The sequence below is a fragment of the Schistocerca gregaria genome, chromosome 2 (genome assembly GCF_023897955.1).
Source record: "Schistocerca gregaria isolate iqSchGreg1 chromosome 2, iqSchGreg1.2, whole genome shotgun sequence".
NCBI classification, from domain to species: domain Eukaryota; kingdom Metazoa; phylum Arthropoda; class Insecta; order Orthoptera; family Acrididae; genus Schistocerca; species Schistocerca gregaria.
Window position 1 is genome coordinate 444,329,833 of NC_064921.1, and position 19,033 is coordinate 444,348,865.

The following is a 19,033-nucleotide window of genomic DNA, read 5'->3' on the forward strand; positions in this document are numbered from 1 at the left end:
GCTTCGCCGATTTTGAACTTACTAGGCTCGCTGTCACTTCCTGTCGCAAGAAACGTCCCTGTGCAAAATCGTCCCGACAAAAACCAAAGGCCTTCACGTGTCGCCAAATTTTCGTCATCTTTTTCCTCTGCTCTCTCGTGCTACTGACTGGTCTAAAAAAGCTGTCTATAAATACCTAAAATTGTCTCAGTATCAGAAATATAGGTTTTTAGTGACTAATCAGAACATTCCTATGAGTACAATATCACTACTTATTTGTTGCAGTTAGTGTTAAAAGCGATTTATGAAATTGTATCTGTGCTCTTGTCAGAAATAAAAAACGGGAATGGCTTTAAGCTTCGAACTTTGGATAAGAACCGAACGCGGTTGTTGGTACCATTGTCCCGTATTCCGATCCCCATCTCGCCATATCTATAGCTGCCGTGATTTCTCTAATTCACGCAAGGTGATTCCTTGACAAGAACACGATAAATGACGTTCTCTGTCCTTCCTCTAGTCCGAACCTGTGTTGCGTCAATGAATTTGTCATCGACGAGATATTAAGCCCAATCTTGGTTGAAATGCCAGAAAACCTTCTCAGAGTTAATTATAATGAGCCGCGCGGAATTAGCCGAGCGGTCTATGTGCGCTGCAGTCATGGACTGTGCGGCTGGTCCCGGCGGAGGTCCGAGTCCTCCTGCGGGCATGGGTGTGTGTGTTCGTCCTTAGGAAAATTTAGGTTAAATAGTGTGTAAGCTTAGGGACTAATGACCTTAGCAGTTAAGTCTCATAAGATTTCACACACATTTTTGTTAATTATAATGAAGCTGCCGCACTTAAGTCATTCATTAATTCACCAAGGTCACAGACATAGATGTGAAACTGCATAGTTATAATATGGGCTTATGGGTCCTACTTGATGCTGAAACTCTTTTCTTCACTTGAATTAGTTTCTTAATCGCCTGTGCTGGTTCATTTCTCTATGTAGTAAACAGGCAGTACACAAGTAAACAGCCCAAGTATTTGAATAGAGAGAAACACAATTCAACGTAATAATGGCAAATTTTGGGAATAACGAAACACCTAAACTCTTTTGGTTAAGCACAAACAATCTTTAAACCGTTCGAAGGAGAAAACAAAGTTACACTGTTCTGAACTTCTTTAGCAAATTCAAAATCCAAATGAACATAAAAACAATCGAATCGTCTGGTAATGAGGAAAACAAGGTGTTGTACTAAGCCTTGGCTCTAAAAGATAGGAAGGAGTAGCCAAACTGGTGAAGTAGTGTGACAACACTATCAACAAAGACGTCCAGTTATGCAGCGTCGTGTCTGACTGTGATTCCTCGATCACATCAAATAAGTGTTTCTATTAAAAATGAAACTCTCCCAGGTGCACTTAAGATTTCATATTGATTTGGCTGCTAGTTTCGACTTTGTGTCAACGCCATCTTCAGGCCTGTACACTTTGATGATATCAGTTGTGTGTAGCTGGGTACTAGAAGTCTGCGGTGAGACCAATACGTGTTCCACATGGATGACGGGCAGTAACTAGTTACTGGAGCACGTAATGGTATCACTGCGGACTTCTAGTACTCAGCCACACACAATTGGTATCATCAAAGTGTACAGGCCTGAAGATGGCGTTGACGCTACGTCGAAACTAGTAGCCAAATAAATATAAAATCTTAAGTACAGCTGGAGGAGTTTAATTTTTAATAAAAGTTATACCAGCTGATATCCCACCATAATCCAATTTAAATATGGATCTACGAACATCAAATGAGTGTGTCCACACGCGATAGTACTGGTCTGCCAGATGTTGTTGCGTTGTGATGGACGCCTCCCCCAACAACTCGCCGTGCTTTTGTTCACTGCCTGATCTCCGATGTTCTTGTTTTCCGCCAAAAGATTTTCAGTGACAGTGGAACGCACCTCCCTTGAGGACGCCATTTTGAAGGCTACATATAGCGACGCCACCTATCGGTACTTCACGAAAGTACGGGGGCTCAAGCGGGAATGTTCCTCGGTGTCCTACAGCAAATCCCGTATTTTTTCACCTGAAACTGGCCGAGAAACAAAATGTGTTGCATTACTTATTGAACGTCCCTCTTATACTATGTTACTAATACTTCGCATGACAATCGGACAGTATGGAAAAACGAAAAAGGTAAAGGTATTCAAAAGCATCAACACACGAATAGAAACAAACGAGATGAACCAGCTTAATTTTAACCTATATACTCGGTATTTCGTGTAATTTTCAAACTTAAGAGCCCACTAATGGGGAAATACCATGGAAACTAGTCTGTATTAATCAAATAAAAAGGAAAATGAAAATTTTCCTTCATATGAATTGACTAATCAAGAGAAAGGCACAAGTAAACTGTCATTGCATAGTTTTAACTTCCAGCACCACATATTCAATCAACTGACAGTACAACCTATTGGTCAATCACCCACAGACTATCGATCCTTTCATATTACACGTGACTTTTCAGGCAGTGCGAGAAATACGTTTCACTGTGTAAGCTTAGTCGCGACAGTCCATAGAGATTCGAGAATCCGTATATTTCTCATGCTGCGATAGAAGAATCCCACAGCAATAAAGCGACGCTTCTGTTTCTGTGGAGGGGGAGTTAAAGAGTTCCACGGCGAGAAGCCGCCTTTCTTTCTCCGGGAGCCACCCCATCCCACCCCCACCCCGGCAGGCAGCGATATGACAGACGACCAGGCGTATGACGTGTGAACACCATTAGGACAGCAGACAGGCGCGGATCGAGCAGTCTCATGCAATTCCATGAGGGCTGCCGAAGCGCCATTTTTCGCGCTCCCTGCGGCCGGAGGATGGAAGAAACGGCTACAGCTCTGGGACGGCAACGGCTGGAGCCATTGTGCGGGTGAGACATAAAGCTGCCGAGAAAAATTCTCTCCGAATGTCGCCCGCTTTTCTCTACTCCATTCTGTGTACCGGCATGTCCATTTTGATGGCATCAAATAGGAAATTCTGATCCGACCGATGCTTATAGTGCCTTGATTTGTTCACTCGCGTCGAGGTAATGGGCAAACAACGTATCTCAAGTGATGCCCCACCTTGCACCCAATACTGGACTCAACTACAGTTATGAGATCATCGAAGACGCAGTTATTTATAAAATCATAGATGGTACAGATTTTCTGAAAGTAATCTGAGAGGTTGGTGGAAAAAGTGGTAACCTTCAATTTATTGATGATTAGTCTCATAAGACGATCAGTTGTACTTTCAAATGCCCTAATGCTGAAAACAAGTAGTTGTAATGGTTCTTTATTTACGTGACCATTACGGCACTCCAACTCCAGTTCTGGATACCAGTAATATCGTACTACTTTTCTGCGAAGTAACAGACATATTTTTGTGATAATATTGACATTTGGTTCTATTAATGTTTAGGTACTCCGATGTATCGATATATTACTGTGATATGGTTCTTGTGTGTATTCATTTCTGTGAGACTGTCATAATCTTTGACTTACTTGTAACCGTTTTGGAGCGAATGCGCATAGGGTAGTCTTTGTTTCACTTTGCAGAAGTTAAGTTGTTATTTCGCTTTGTAAAAGAACATTCAAGTCTTGTATTTGTTTTCTGGATGCTGTGACGATTAAGAAGAAATGTATGTGAATTTACAAGAAGTTTAATAAAAATGTGGATCGTGAACACCAAGTCAAAAATTATTTCTACCATACCATTGTTCTGATCTGGGATTGTTTGATCATCAAGAATTTCCTAAAAAAAGGCATTTGTTACGTCTTCAAATATTGCTAAAATACAGATCTCGACCTTCTAGCAGTCAAAGTGGAATCACCCTATAATCAACAAGATGAGCCATAACAACTTCGGCGAAATCTACGTGGGAATCTGTTCAAGATAAGTGCCAAAATAAATGAATTTTATACAATGACTTCATTATTTCCATTCTGACGATCCATCCATAGTCAATAACTTTGTTGTTGCCCGATAAAGAGAACATATGCTGCGTGAGCAACATTATTAATCTGATTTCTTACCTACTTTGCAAGTGGTGGTATTGTTAGATAGTTCACTACGTAGTGTTAGAAGATATATCTACTACATAAATTGTTTGATCTCATTGTATATTTTTCTTGTTTTTTGTTTTTTTTTTTTTTTTTTTTTTGTTTTTAGTCTAACTTATTACATGCACCAGCCCAAAATACTAAGAATGGGAGGAAGATAAGGAGGTCATTCGAGACAGAGCTCAGGCCCGGAATATTTCAAGGATGGAAATCGGATGTGCCTTTCAAAGAAACCATACCAAAATTTGCTTGGAGTGATTTAGGGAAGTCACGGAGACCCTGGATGGCCGTACACGGATGTGAAACGTCGTCTCTCGAATGCGAGTCCACTGTACCGCCTCGCTCAGTACCAAAACACTCTTTTTGGTCAGCACATTCTTCCGCCTAGCCAGCAATCTTTCAGATTACATTAGGATAATCACTGTAATCAACCTTTTTGATAGGTTAAAACTGCTCACTACCCCCGCCAGAATTCCCCTCCCAAGCTCGCACAGACTCCACGTGGATACCGCAGAGACTTGGCAAAACTCAAGTCGCTCTTGTTGTCCATGAGAGCCAGTGCATCGTAAACATCGGTGTCTAGGTGTTCAGGTTGAGACCATGCTACCTGATTTTGGGTTGTAAGTTAAAACAGTTTTGTACAGTCGTTTGGTGAAGAAAATGCAAGCATATCGAGTATCGGACCAGACCTGTGAGTGTTTCAGGACTTACACTATTGGTCATTAAAATTGCTACACCACGAAGATGACATGCTATAGACGCGAAATTTAACCGACAGGAAGAAGAAGCTGTGATACGCAAATGATTATCTTTTCAGAGCATTCACACAATTAATGGCGCCGGTGGCGATACCTACAACGATCTGACATGAGGAAAGTTTCCAACCGATTTCTCATACACAAACTGCAGCTGACCAGCGTCACCTGGTGAAACGTTGTTGTGATGCCTCGTCTAAGGAAGAGAAATGCGTACCATCACGTTTCCGACTTTGATAAGGTCGGATTCTAGCCTACCGCGATTTCGACTTATCATATAGCGACATTGGTGCTCGCGTTGGTAGAGATCCAATGACTGTTAGCAGAATATAGAATCGGTGGGTTCAGGAGGGCAATACAGAACGCCGTGCTAGATCTCAACGGACTCCTATTACTAGCAGTCGAGATGACAGGCATCTTATCCGTATGGCTGTAACGGATCGTGCAGCCACGTCTCGATCCCTGAGTCAACGGATGGGGACGTTTGCAAGACAACAACCATCTGCACGAACAGTTCGAAGACGTTTGCAGCAGCATAGACTATCAGTTCAGAGACAGTGGCTCCGGTTACCCTTGAAGCTACATCACAGACAGGAACGTCTGGGATGGTGTACTCAACGACGAACCTGGGTGCACGAATGGCGAAACGTCATTTTTTCGGATGAATCCAGGTTCTGTTTACAGAATCATGATGCTCGCATCCGTGTTTGGCGACATCGCGGTGAACGCACATTGGAAGCGTGTATTCGTCATCGCCATACTGGCGTATCACCCAGCGTGATGGCATGGGGTGCCATTTGTTACACGTCGCGGTCACCTCTTGTCCGCATTGACGGCACTTTGAACAGTGGACGTTACATTTCAGATGTGTTACGACCCGTGGCTCTCTACCCTTCGTTCGATCCCTGCGAAACACTACTTTTCAACAGGATAATGCACGACCGCATGTTGCAGGTACTGTAGGGGCCTTTCTGGATACAGAAAATGTTCGACTGCTGCCCTGGCCAGCATATTATCCAGATCTATCACCAATCAATGGTGGCCGAGAAACTGACTTTTCTTGATGAACTGTGGTATCGTGCTGAAACTGCATGGGCAGCTGTACCTGTACACGGCATCCAAGCTTTGTTTGACTCAATGCCCAGGCGTATTACGCCCAGAGGTGGTTGTTCTGGGTACTGATTTCTCAGGATCTATGCACCCAAACTGCGTGAAATGTAATCACATGTCAGTTCTAGTAGAATATATTTGTCCAATGAATACCCGTTTATCATCTGCATTTCTTCTTTGTGTAGCAATTTCAATTGCCAGTAGTGTAGTTGCAGATACAATTCGTTCTTGTCGCTCGTAAGGGAACTAAATCGATAGATGTCAAGGTAATTTCAGCAGAACTCTAAGGAAATGTGATACGACTGTTACCGCTTACAAAATACAGGGTGTAACAAAAAACTATGGACAAACATTCAGGAAACATTCCTCATATATAGAGGAATTAAAAATGTTTTACATTAACATGAGTCCAGACAAGCTTCATTTCTGTGTTAGACCTCATATTGTACTTGCCTTCATTATTACAGTAATCATGGGAAACATACAGGAACAGGATGTATCAGCATTACACCAAACGTTTTCCTGAATGAGATGTTTAAAATACGTTTGGTTAGGATGTAAAACAAGTTGTAACTCTCAGGTTTCCCGCTAGTGTTTGTTGTTCTAGTTGAACGAAGGTGACGTTCACTTGCTACCAACTTCATTATTGCTCTACTAGAATCAAGCACGTAGGACCAACTGTTTAGTGTTCATCACGCTTGGTTTTCCATACAGTGCAATCGAAGTGTACTCAAATGCGGAATTGGCAGATGTCTACTTGCTGTACGGATGAGCTAACTGTAATGGCCGTGGCACTCAACGTCTGTTTCGGGGGACATTTTCGGAACGACGTTGCCCCGACAGAAGGACGTTTTAGTAAATTATCGTCCTGTTAGCGAGACTGGAACGCATAAACCTATTTACTCGCGTCTGGGGGAGGCCTAGAAGGGCCAGGATACCTCAGCGGGAAGAGGAACGCCTTCGTATAGTTGACGACAACCCTAAAGACAGCTTCAGACAATTAGCTGTAGCGAATAATGTTGACCACAGGACTGTCTGGAGAGTGCTACATGAGAACCTGCTGTTTCCGTGCCACGTGGATGGTGTGCAGGACCTAGCAATTTATTTCCCTGCACGATTACACTTTCGCGAATGGTTCATTCAACAGTGCGCCAACCCAAACTTTGGTGGATGTGCTATTCACGGATGAGGCTTCGTTTCAAAGTAGGTGGTTAATGTGTTGAAGAGTTGCAAAAATTGGCTTCTAAGGTGGAAATAAAGCGTTCCCTGACATGTCCTCATAACGTATATTCTTCCTAAACATGTGAGGAATGTTTCCTGAAAGATCGGTTATTCCTTTTTGTTACACGCTGTATATAAATGATTTGGTGTAAAAAACCAGATGCTGCATTAAGCTGACAAAAAACGTCATGCCCTATTCCAAATGGTTTCAAAGCTAGAACACATTTAATATGCATTGTTATTTATTTTCTGCATTATTCAAACATTGTCTTTCCTCCTGAGTCACCCAGCATAACAATTAGCGAACAGCTCGTACACATTCAGAGGACTGATAATAGCTGTACGGACTTGCTGTTGACCATGAGTGTAAATAAATGTGACGTAGTGTGCATAGGGAAAGAAATCCATTTCTGTACAATTATACTGTTGCTGACAAATCACTGGAAACAGGAAGTGCTGTAAAACACAAAGTAAAAGAGAAACAGAGAGACGTAAAGTGTAATGACCACATAAAACAAATTGTATAGAACGTAGATGCTGAAATTCACTGGAGGAATCTTAAGCAAATGAAATTCGTCCACGAAACAACACTTCTTCGATTGATTGAGTATTGCTTATCAGTTTTGAATAATAAAAGAGAGGAGATCTGCGGAAGAATGGCGAGTATCGTCGAGGGATCGTTTCGACGGCAGAAGCCCGTTACAAGCTCCTGTGGCAAAAGCTCCCAGAGAGGCCACGTGTTTCACGGAGAGGTTCTTTATTGAAATTCCCAGAGACAACGTTCCACGAAGAGCCCGGCAACATATTACCTTCTCCCACAGTCGTCTCGCGAAGTGACCATAGCGATAAAATCCAAGAACTTCTTCCCACACACCAAAGGTAAATAGAACAGAGAAGTGAAAGAGGAAGTCTACAAACAGTCATTCTTCCCACGCGCTATTATCAAATAGAACAGAGAAGGGGAAGAGGAGGGGGTGGGGGGGGGGGGTCATTAGTACCAGAATAACCACCATCACACACGGTAATGTGATACAGATTTACAATTACCATCAGTTAAGAAGGAGGAAGGTGCTCCAGGCCCCCTTCCGGAGATTCACATTCAGATTGAAATTTATCATGATATCTCTAAATCGCATACGGTAAAATTCGCGACTGTTCCTTTGAAAAGAACAGGCCCAATTTCGTTTCCTATTCTCCCTAAATCTGAATTTATCCTCCGTCCCTAACGATCTCGTCGGCGACACAACGTTAAACGCTAATAGAAGAATGTATCCAAAACCGGACTTTTCTTTGGTTTTTTATTTAAAATATCATAAAGTTGAAAAAAATTTAAATCAAGTAATATTTACTTCATAGTGTTATAAGACGTTTACATTTCACTCTTAGAAAATTAAAGAAAAGTTGTTACGAAAAAAAAATTGTTTTCAAAAACACTGCAGTTCGTGAGTTTGAAAAATAGTTGCCAAAATGAGACTTCTTTTAAAAATAATCAAAATAACACCAAACAAAATTATAAAAGGCATTAAATCACAGAAAAATAATCTAGTTTAAATTTATGTATAATATAACATCTTCCAGCAGGTTATAGATTTTTTTTTCGCTGAACCCAAGATCCCTGCTATACGATGTTCCTTAATCTTTACTTCCTTTTCGTTGCAGTTAAGAAAAAGACTAACATTTTTGAAAGGATGTTCAGTGTTATTTATCTCTGCAGTTTGTGTGGTCATTTTTCACAAATCGTTACGTTCTAAGCCCAGAGTAAGAAGATTCCATAGCAAGACAATACAGCAAGCTCTCCTGCAAGATCTTTATCCAAAATTCCTATTCTGCTTCTCTTTGTTTTTTGTTGCTTACTCAGATGTACTGTACTTCATGTTGGACAAAGTGTTTTTTGGAACATTAAACTATTTACTGGCCTTTTTCCAGTCCACCTTATTTTTCTGAACTGCATCAAGAGCTTTAGTCATTTCAAGGGGCTCCACTTTCTTTGATCAATCTTTCCCACTCTCATCTTGTGAATTCAAAGAGAATAAGAGTAGATTCCAAGACAGGAAGGCTTTAAATATGAAAATATAAGGTATACTGTTTAAGCAACCGAAAGGGGGGGGAGTCCAATTTTGCGTCACTATAACCTACATTTTGTTAACAGAATAAAATTTTAACCACCCACCTAAATGAAACTGGTTAGTCATAAACCTTACTGTTCAAGAATACATTTAGCTTTAAGGGCTTACCTACCAGTATCTATTAAGAATAACGAAACGTGTAACATGAAAAAATTTTCCATTTTCAAAACATGTAATGACGAACTGCTTACTAACATGTGCTGTGAGCGACTTGTGCACCCCGCTACAGACTAATAGAAGGCTTAACTACTATGTATTTACTCTTCGTCCCACTAAATTTCAAGAGAATACAGAGAGAAGAGGCCAGTCTTTTCACCAATGTGCCAGATTAAATTCCAACCCTCTCTGCCGTGTCTTATGAAGCGAGAGCACGGACACTGCTGATGGTAATCCGTCAGTCCGAGAGGGACGTTAAGTTCCAGGGCCCCATTGGTGCAGTTTGAGACGAGTAGATTATGTGCCGGTTCCTGGTTTCATCTTCTCCCTTATCTCATCACCACACAACATCACAGCACTATACACTCATCCATTACTCTCACGTACATTCTACTAATACGCCAACGACACAGCTCTCACTTTTCCCAAGGGAAGGGGCCAATGTGTGCGGAGAAAGAACGCCCTCTGCGAAGGCGTATGAACGCATCCCGCGCCATATGCTAGTCAACAACGCAATACGACATTTACGTTATACCAGTTAGGCATACCGTTAGGAAAGAATATCCAGCAAATAACCTTTTTGTAAAGCTAAGCTGCACGAATTTAGCTACATATTTTCTTACAGCCCGCAGCTTGATTTTTTAAGTTATCTGGGCAGCTGTTTGCACATGTTTACCTATTGCACATACATTAAACTGATTTTTGGAAAAATGGACGTATTTTTTCATATCGTGTCTTAGTCCAGCGTCGTCAAGACTGGAGCAACAATCCAAGATTCTGATGCTACCTGCTCCTGCAGTACTAATATCGCCCAAATAATTTCAATATACTGAGCTTTTCTCAATCAACTGTTGGAGGAAGTGCTTAACGGAACACTTGTAATGCCAAAAGTTAATCACTCTTTAGTCAAACTGTGTGCTTAGTATTAAACATTATTGGTCCTATGATGCAGCGGAAAGTGTAGGCAAGCGTACTTAAAGTAATTCTAGGTACAATATACTCTGCCTGTTAGGATAGGAAAAAAATCTTCTGCGCACTTTTAGGAAGGCACGTGTATTTGCCGGTTTCAAATCATATAATCGTAGAGAACCTTTCGGTTTATGCAATGGGACGCACAGGCGCTGGATGTTAAAGTAGCGATTCCTCCCTCACTTCGAGTTCGACGCATCTCTCGTTTTAATTTCTCGGGAAGTATGTAAGATATCCGACTTGCGCTTGCAGAAAGTCACATGACAAGGTGGCATGTTACTGTAGTTCTTGATTCTAATCATAATAAGAACGTAGAAAATAGTTCAGGTTCCTCCATCTCTCTCTCTCTCTCTGAATGGTTTCATGGCATTCACTTTTTACTCGGTTTTGAAACTATATCCATAATGCATCTAGCCTAAACACGTTTCCTGCTTCCAGTTAATCAACAAACAGAAAAGAGCCATTTCTTTGGAGCACTGTTTACCTAATATTCAAGTTAGTTTGTACGCAATATTTGGCAACTAAGAAGTGAGAGGAGTAAATTTATGCAAAATAACAAATTCTCTGCACAAGACGGGACCCAAATAGATTTTTACACATACAATATAATCATAATTACGTATTTACGGTGCTGTCCTTAGCTGCCAGTGTAGCGGCACTTACTTGCGATCTGAGCAGTAAAACTGCGAAGAATCGTTACGTTTAAACTATGTCCAAACTCTGACTCGTTCATTAGCGAACCGTGGTTTCCGGTCACATCAATATGCCGTTATATCAGAGAGAAAACCTTGTAATATTATTAAACCCTTCTGCCTCAACTTAAAGAACAGAATACGAAATATTTCTTTAGAACTGACTGGATTTGTTAAAAGAACTCTATGACAACAAACCTTTAAAATTACACGAACACCAATATCCGTTCGCGCTTGTATATCGGACTTCATCAAAGAAAAATTTGAAGGTTATCTGTGACAAATGTAGTTACGTCTGTGAGATGAGCGTAATGTCGGCTGAACAGATCGTGAACAAATGGGCTGATTCTTGTTAGAACTCACAGCTTCTTCCACCATGACCTGTTAAAATGTAATACCTTGATTGCAAGGGCTAAACCCACAGTAAATCGGATTCGTTTTGATTTCAAGCTATTATTCAACAAATAATATACTTACAAGAACTGTATATGTCCGAGCAAACAACCAGGAGTAGTTGACAAGAGAGGAGTGAATAGACCAAGACAAAAGGAACCACGAAAATTTGATAGCGATATTACCTGTCGAAATGGTATGCAAATCCTTTTCTTGTACGTAGGTTTTTTGCGGTTGGGGATGTAGTTCTGGGGAAATAACTGACGAGACTGACCTGAATGCCACAACAAAAGCATCCCTTAGACGCAGCTAGTACTCTTGCCTGGCGACTGGCCTGCCAGCCTCGTGGTTCTATGACCATAAGCTCAGGGAGTCACGCTGGTACCACAGTTTCTCCAGCCACAAGCACAGTTCTCAACCTGCAACTACGACCAGCGAACGGTCCACTTACGGTGTTCGTAGAAACTTTAACCACAATGACTTGTAGCTAATCCAGCAGCGATACAGAAAACGAACGTCGTGGGGATAGTTAATAATGAATCAAATAACAAAGGGAATTTCATTTCCTTTAGACTCTCAATAACTTAGATAAAAAATTTAAAGCATCTAGCCTGAATGGCATTACTGTCTTTCAAGTATGTGCGTTCATAAGTAAAGGTTTTAGTCAATAAAACAAACTGATCAGGATTAAAATCTGAGTAATTACAATACCCGCAAGCTAATACGAGGGGTACCCAACAACATCGGAACTGTTTTTTAAAAGCTATTTATTTTCAAACTGTTTACAAAACAATATTTTGTCCTTCAAAATACTCTCAACTGCAACTAATACTTGTCCCACCGGTGCTTCCATTATTCTAAACACGTTTTGTAGTAAATGGCTGACAGCTCATCCCTCGTTTTTTTTTCTTGACTTCTTCAATGTTGTTAATTCGATGCCCTTTTATGCCACTTTTCATGCGTAGAAATAAGGAAAACTCGCACCGAGCCAGGTCAGGCGAATAAGGTGCGTGAGGTCGCGGAACCATGTTATTGTTTCCCAAAAACTGTAACAGATGTGACTCTGTGTGCAGGTGGGCTGTGGTGGAAGACTCAGTCTCCTGCTTGCCGTAAATCGTGGCAAACCGAGCTCCAAGACAACCCACTAACCTCCAACAGTTGGTCAGTTTCCAGAATGAGATTTTTCACTCTGCAGCTCCTGGCAGATTAAAACTGTGTGCCCGACCGAGACTAGAACTCGGGACCTTTGCCTTTCGCGGGCAAGTGCTCTACCAACTGAGCTACCGAGCACCACTCACGCCCGGTACTCACAGCTTTACTTCTGCCAGTATCCGTCTCCTACCTTCCAAACTTTACAGAAGCTCTTCTGCGAACCTTGCAGAACTAGCACTCCTGAAAGAAAGGATACTGTGGAGACATGGCTTAGCCACAGCCTGGGGGATGTTTCCAGAATGAGATTTTCACTCTGCAGCGGAGTGTGCGCTGATATGAACCTTCCTGGTAGATTAAAACTGTGTGCCCGACCGAGACTCGAACTCGGGACCTTTGCCTTTCGCGGGCAAGTGCTCTACCAACTGAGCTACCGAGCACGACTCACGCCCGGTACTCACAGCTTTACTTCTGCCAGTATCCGTCTCCTACCTTCCAAACTTTACAGAAGCTCTTCTGCGAACCTTGCAGAACTAGCACTCCTGAAACAAAGGATACTGTGGAGACATGGCTTAGCCACAGCCTGGGGGATGTTTCCAGAATGAGATTTTCACTCTGCAGCGGAGTGTGCGCTGATATAAAACTTCCCGGCAGATTAAAACTGTGTGCCCGACCGAGACTCGAACTCAGGACCTTTGCCTTTGCGGGCAAGTGCTCTACCAACTGAGCTACCGAAGCACGACTCACGCCCGGTACTCACAGCTTTACTTCTGCCAGTATCCGTCTCCTACCTTCCAAACTTTACAGAAGCTCTTCTGCGAACCTTGCAGAACTAGCACTCCTGAAAGAAAGGATACTGTGGAGACATGGCTTAGCCACAGCCTGGGGGATGTTTCCAGAATGAGATTTTCACTCTGCAGCGGAGTGTGCGCCGATATGAAACTTCCTGGTAGATTAAAACTGTGTGCCCAACCGAGACTCGAACTCGGGACCTTTGCCTTTTGCGGGCAAGTGCTCTACCAACTGAGCTACCGAGCACGACTCACGCCCGGTACTCACAGCTTTACTTCTGCCAGTATCCGTCTCCTACCTTCCAAACTTTACAGAAGCTCTTCTGCGAACCTTGCAGAACTAGCACTCCTGAAACAAAGGATACTGTGGAGACATGGCTTAGCCACAGCCTGGGGGATGTTTCCAGAATGAGATTTTCACTCTGCAGCGGAGTGTGCGCTGATATGAAACTTCCTGGCAGATTAAAACTGTGTGCCCGACCGAGACTCGAACACGGGACCTTTGCCTTTCGCGGGCAAGTGCTCTACCAACTGAGCTACCGAGCACCACTCACGCCCGGTACTCACAGCTTTACTTCTGCCAGTATCCGTCTCCTACCTTCCAAACTTTACAGAAGCTCTTCTGCGAACCTTGCAGAACTAGCACTCCTGAAAGAAAGGATACTGTGGAGACATGGCTTAGCCACAGCCTGGGGGATGTTTCCAGAATGAGATTTTCACTCTGCAGCGGAGTGTACGCTGATATGAACCTTCCTGGTAGATTAAAACTGTGTGCCCGACCGAGACTCGAACTCAGGACCTTTGCCTTTCCCAGGCAAGTGCTCTACCAACTGAGCTACCGAGCACGACTCACGCCCGGTACTCACAGCTTTACTTCTGCCAGTATCCGTCTCCTACCTTCCAAACTTTACAGAAGCTCTTCTGCGAACCTTGCAGAACTAGCACTCCTGAAAGAAAGGATACTGTGGAGACATGGCTTAGCCACAGCCTGGGGGATGTTTCCAGAATGAGATTTTCACTCTGCAGCGGAGTGTGCGCTGATATGAAACTTCCTGGCAGATTAAAACTGTGTGCCCGACCGAGACTCGAACTCGGGACCTTTGCCTTTCGCGGGCAAGTGCTCTACCAACTGAGCTACCGAGCACGACTCACGCCCGGTACTCACAGCTTTACTTCTGCCAGTATCCGTCTCCTACCTTCCAAACTTTACAGAAGCTCTTCTGCGAACCTTGCAGAACTAGCACTCCTGAAAGAAAGGATACTGTGGAGACATGGCTTAGCCACAGCCTGGGGGATGTTTCCAGAATGAGATTTTCACTCTGCAGCGGAGTGTGCGCTGATATGAAACTTCCCGGCAGATTAAAACTATGTGCCCGACCGAGACTCGAACTCGGGACCTTTGCCTTTTGCGGGCAAGTGCTCTACCAAATGAGCTACTGAAGCACGACTCACGCCCGGTACTCACAGCTTTACTTCTGCCGGTATCCGTCTCCTACCTTCCAAACTTTACAGAAGCTCTTCTGCGAACCTTGCAGAACTAGCACTCCTGAAAGAAAGGATACTGTGGAGACATGGCTTAGCCACAGCCTGGGGGATGTTTCCAGAATGAGATTTTCACTCTGCAGCGGAGTGTGCGCCGATATGAAACTTCCTGGCAGATTAAAACTGTGTGCCAGACCGAGACTTGAACTCGGGACCTTTGCCTTTCGCGGGCAAGTGCTCTACCAACTGAGCTACCGAGCACGACTCACGCCCGGTACTCACAGCTTTACTTCTGCCAGTATCTGTCTCCTACCTTCCAAACTTTACAGAAGCTCTTCTGCGAACCTTGCAGAACTAGCACTCCTGAAAGAAAGGATACTGTGGAGACATGGCTTAGCCACAGCCTGGGGGATGTTTCCAGAATGAGATTTTCACTCTGCAGCGGAGTGTGCGCTGGTATGAAACTTCCTGGCAGATTAAAACTGTGTGCCCGACCGAGACTCGAACTCGGGACCTTTGCCTTTCGCGGGCAAGTGCTCTACCAACTGAGCTACCGAGCACGACTCACGCCCGGTACTCACAGCTTTACTTCTGCCAGTATCCGTCTCCTACCTTCCAAACTTTACAGAAGCTCTTCTGCGAACCTTGCAGAACTAGCACTCCTGAAACAAAGGATACTGTGGAGACATGGCTTAGCCACAGCCTGGGGGATGTTTCCAGAATGAGATTTTCACTCTGCAGCGGAGTGTGCGCTGATATGAAACTTCCTGGCAGATTAAAACTGTGTGCCCGACCGAGACTCGAACTCGGGACCTTTGCCTTTCGCGGGCAAGTGCTCTACCAACTGAGCTACCGAGCACCACTCACGCCCGGTACTCACAGCTTTACTTCTGCCAGTATCCGTCTCCTACCTTCCAAACTTTACAGAAGCTCTTCTGCGAACCTTGCAGAACTAGCACTCCTGAAAGAAAGGATACTGTGGAGACATGGCTTAGCCACAGCCTGGGGGATGTTTCCAGAATGAGATTTTCACTCTGCAGCGGAGTGTGCGCTGATATGAAACTTCCCGGCAGATTAAAACTGTGTGCCCGAACGAGACTCGAACTCGGGACCTTTGCCTTTGCGGGCAAGTGCTCTACCAACTGAGCTACCGAAGCACGACTCACGGCCGGTACTCACAGCTTTACTTCTGCCAGTATCCGTCTCCTACCTTCCAAACTTTACAGAAGCTCTTCTGTGAACCTTGCAGAACTAGCACTCCTGAAAGAAAGGATACTGTGGAGACATGGCTTAGCCACAGCCTGGGGGATGTTTCCAGAATGAGATTTTCACTCTGCAGCGGAGTGTGTGCTGATATGAAACTTCCTGGCAGATTAAAACTGTGTGCCCGACCGAGACTCGAACTCGGGACCTTTGCCTTTCGCGGGCAAGTGCTCTACCAACTGAGCTACCGAGCACGACTCACGCCCGGTACTCACAGCTTTACTTCTGCCAGTATCTGTCTCCTACCTTCCAAACTTTACAGAAGCTCTTCTGCGAACCTTGCAGAACTAGCACTCCTGAAAGAAAGGATACTGTGGAGACATGGCTTAGCCACAGCCTGGGGGATGTTTCCAGAATGAGATTTTCACTCTGCAGCGGAGTGTGCGCTGATATGAAACTTCCTGGCAGATTAAAACTGTGTGCTCGACCGAGACTCGAACTCGGGACCTTTGCCTTTCGCGGGCAAGTGCTCTACCAACTGAGCTACCGAGCACGACTCACGCCCGGTACTCACAGCTTTACTTCTGCCAGTATCCGTCTCCTACCTTCCAAACTTTACAGAAGCTCTTCTGTCGGGCACACAGTTTTAATCTGCCAGGAAGTTTCATATCAGCGCACACTCCGCTGCAGAGTGAAAATCTCATTCTGGAAACATCCCCCAGGCTGTGGCTAAGCCATGTCTCCACAGTATCCTTTCTTTCAGGAGTGCTAGTTCTGCAAGGTTCGCAGAAGAGCTTCTGTAAAGTTTGGAAGGTAGGAGACGGATACTGGCAGAAGTAAAGCTGTGAGTACCGGGCGTGAGTCGTGCTCGGTAGCTCTTATAGTTGGTCTCGCGCGTCGGGCGACTAGGTTGTGCTCTTAGTTCCGCCTCTACCGTAGCGCAGCGTGTTTTCCTCCTGTCAGTTTAGTGCCGTGTTGGTCTCCGTGCGCGTCGCATCGCTGGTTGTCGGCTGGTGTTTGGTGTTCGTGCGGCCCTTCCTGTCGCGGCGTCGTCTCTCGCCGTGATGTCCACCATGGTTCCCACGAAAGTTCCGCGTACAGGTACAATCAGTTTTACCTTTGACAAATCCACGCGTCACGTACAGCCCGTTTCTTTGGAGATACATGACTGGTTAGTCGATACAGTTAAGGTCACTACTGATCAGGTGCATACCGCATATTTCGACAGCGAATTATATGTGTTTTTTGTTAAGTTTCTTGACCCGCTCCAGGTTGATAGGCTACTTTCTCGTCATGGTTCTCAGGTACCCTTTACGCACCGTGATGGTTCCACTTGTATGGTTCTCTTGCCAAATGCAGAAGTGATATATACGAATGTTCGGGTATTTAACCTTCCGCCCGAGGTTGACGACTGTTTTCTGAAGTCCGTTTTGCTTCCTTATGGGGACGTACGCCATATTCGAAAGGAACGCTGGTCTGCTCAGCACCGCTTACAGGTATATAGTGGTATTCGGTCGGTGGAAATGGTGGTCAAAAAACCTATTCCTTCTCACCTACAGGTATGTGGTTATAGGGTCCATATCACGTACAGTGGCCAGGAAGGAACATGTTATTATTGTAATGAAACTGGTCATTTCCGTACTAATTGTCCGCGGCGTGTGGTGGTATTAAAACCTACATACGAACAGCGTAAAAAATTGACTTTAGCTGATCTTCTCCCGCAAGGATCTCGGACTGAATCGCTCACTGTTACTGAGGGACGCAGTGATCCGTTGCCCGACAACGGCCGTGATTTTCCCCCGTTGTCCTTGAGTAGGGATGTTGCTGCCCATAATTCCGATGTTCCCGCGCTGATTTCTCACAACAAGCGTCGGCGAACACAGGATGATGCGGCTGATGAATCTTCCTTATTGGCTCGCCCTTCCGATGGGCCTCCGGTAAAGGACTCTCTTTCTCAGTCGGAAATCGTGGATGAGGACGCCACAGGTGCTATCACGCCTTTGCAGAAGCTCCCTGACACCTTATCTGCCGTTGTTCCTGCTGCCGCTGCAGCCTCTTCGGAGACGCCCGTGACGGAACCTGCTTCTGGTTGCCACGTGTCTTCTCCGGTTCTCTCTGACACTTCTCCTATTGACTCTGTTTCGCATCCCCCTTCTGGAATTTCTGTCGCCCCCTCTGGGTCACAGCCTCCTCCCATCAAACAACTGATTGATTCTCCAGAGCCAGTGGATCCCGTTGTTATTCACCAACTGTCCCACCGTGAACCCATGTCTGCGGACGAGTGGGATGTAGAGGCCTCTCTCCCGCAATCTGACACGGAATGTCTACATGATGCTCCCTCGCAGCCGAACGCTGCAGCGTCGGCACCGCGGAGCCGCAGTCGAATCCGTAAACAGCCACGAGAGCCGCGTCACGGCCGAAGGAAAAGCAGTGGGAAGATGAGGGTTCTGTTTCGTAGTTTTTCTCTCTGTGGTTCAGCGCTTGTTTCTGGTATGATTACTTGTATGTTGCTCCGTCAGCTGACGGCTCTCTACCGATCTTTGTTCTTCTTTCTGGGTTGAAGTTCCATGCAAGCATTTACATTTCTTACTCTGAATATTAACAGAATATGTTCTGAGCTTCGGCTCGCCGCTTTGCGACAGTTTATCTATCAGTCTGGGGCAGATGTTGTTTTTTTACAGGAAGTCCTATTCGACCAGTTTTCCATTCCTGGGTTCTCAACGTTTTTTAATGTCGCTTCCGAACTTTCTACGGGCACTGCCTTGTTTTATAGAGAAGGCATTCCGTTGATGAATTTCGAAGTACTCGACAGTGGAAGGGGGATCGGGTGCACGTTTTATGATCTCAGTTTACTCCTTCTTTATGCCCCTTCTGGTTCGGGTTGTACTACCGCACGTTCGAGTTTCTATAAAGAAGAAGTCATTTACCTGCTTCGTA

General features: G+C 44.5%; 8 non-coding genes across 8 annotated transcripts; all 8 read right to left on the bottom strand.

Annotated features, from left to right (window-relative positions):
* Positions 1-12,986: 12,986 nt before the first annotated feature.
* Trnas-cga (transfer RNA serine (anticodon CGA)) lies at positions 12,987-13,060 on the bottom strand. The gene has a single exon. It is a non-coding gene; the product is annotated as a tRNA-Ser (tRNA).
* A 524-nt stretch (positions 13,061-13,584) lies between these two features.
* Positions 13,585-13,658, bottom strand: Trnal-caa (transfer RNA leucine (anticodon CAA)). Its single transcript has one exon. It is a non-coding gene; the product is annotated as a tRNA-Leu (tRNA).
* Positions 13,659-14,182: 524 nt separating this feature from the next.
* Positions 14,183-14,256, bottom strand: Trnas-gga (transfer RNA serine (anticodon GGA)). The gene has a single exon. It is a non-coding gene; the product is annotated as a tRNA-Ser (tRNA).
* Positions 14,257-14,481: 225 nt separating this feature from the next.
* Trnas-cga (transfer RNA serine (anticodon CGA)) lies at positions 14,482-14,555 on the bottom strand. Its single transcript has one exon. It is a non-coding gene; the product is annotated as a tRNA-Ser (tRNA).
* An 824-nt stretch (positions 14,556-15,379) lies between these two features.
* On the bottom strand, positions 15,380-15,453 carry Trnas-cga (transfer RNA serine (anticodon CGA)). The gene has a single exon. It is a non-coding gene; the product is annotated as a tRNA-Ser (tRNA).
* A 225-nt stretch (positions 15,454-15,678) lies between these two features.
* On the bottom strand, positions 15,679-15,752 carry Trnas-cga (transfer RNA serine (anticodon CGA)). Its single transcript has one exon. It is a non-coding gene; the product is annotated as a tRNA-Ser (tRNA).
* A 524-nt stretch (positions 15,753-16,276) lies between these two features.
* On the bottom strand, positions 16,277-16,350 carry Trnas-cga (transfer RNA serine (anticodon CGA)). The gene has a single exon. It is a non-coding gene; the product is annotated as a tRNA-Ser (tRNA).
* A 225-nt stretch (positions 16,351-16,575) lies between these two features.
* On the bottom strand, positions 16,576-16,649 carry Trnas-cga (transfer RNA serine (anticodon CGA)). Its single transcript has one exon. It is a non-coding gene; the product is annotated as a tRNA-Ser (tRNA).
* Between the last annotated feature and the right edge of the window lie 2,384 nt (positions 16,650-19,033).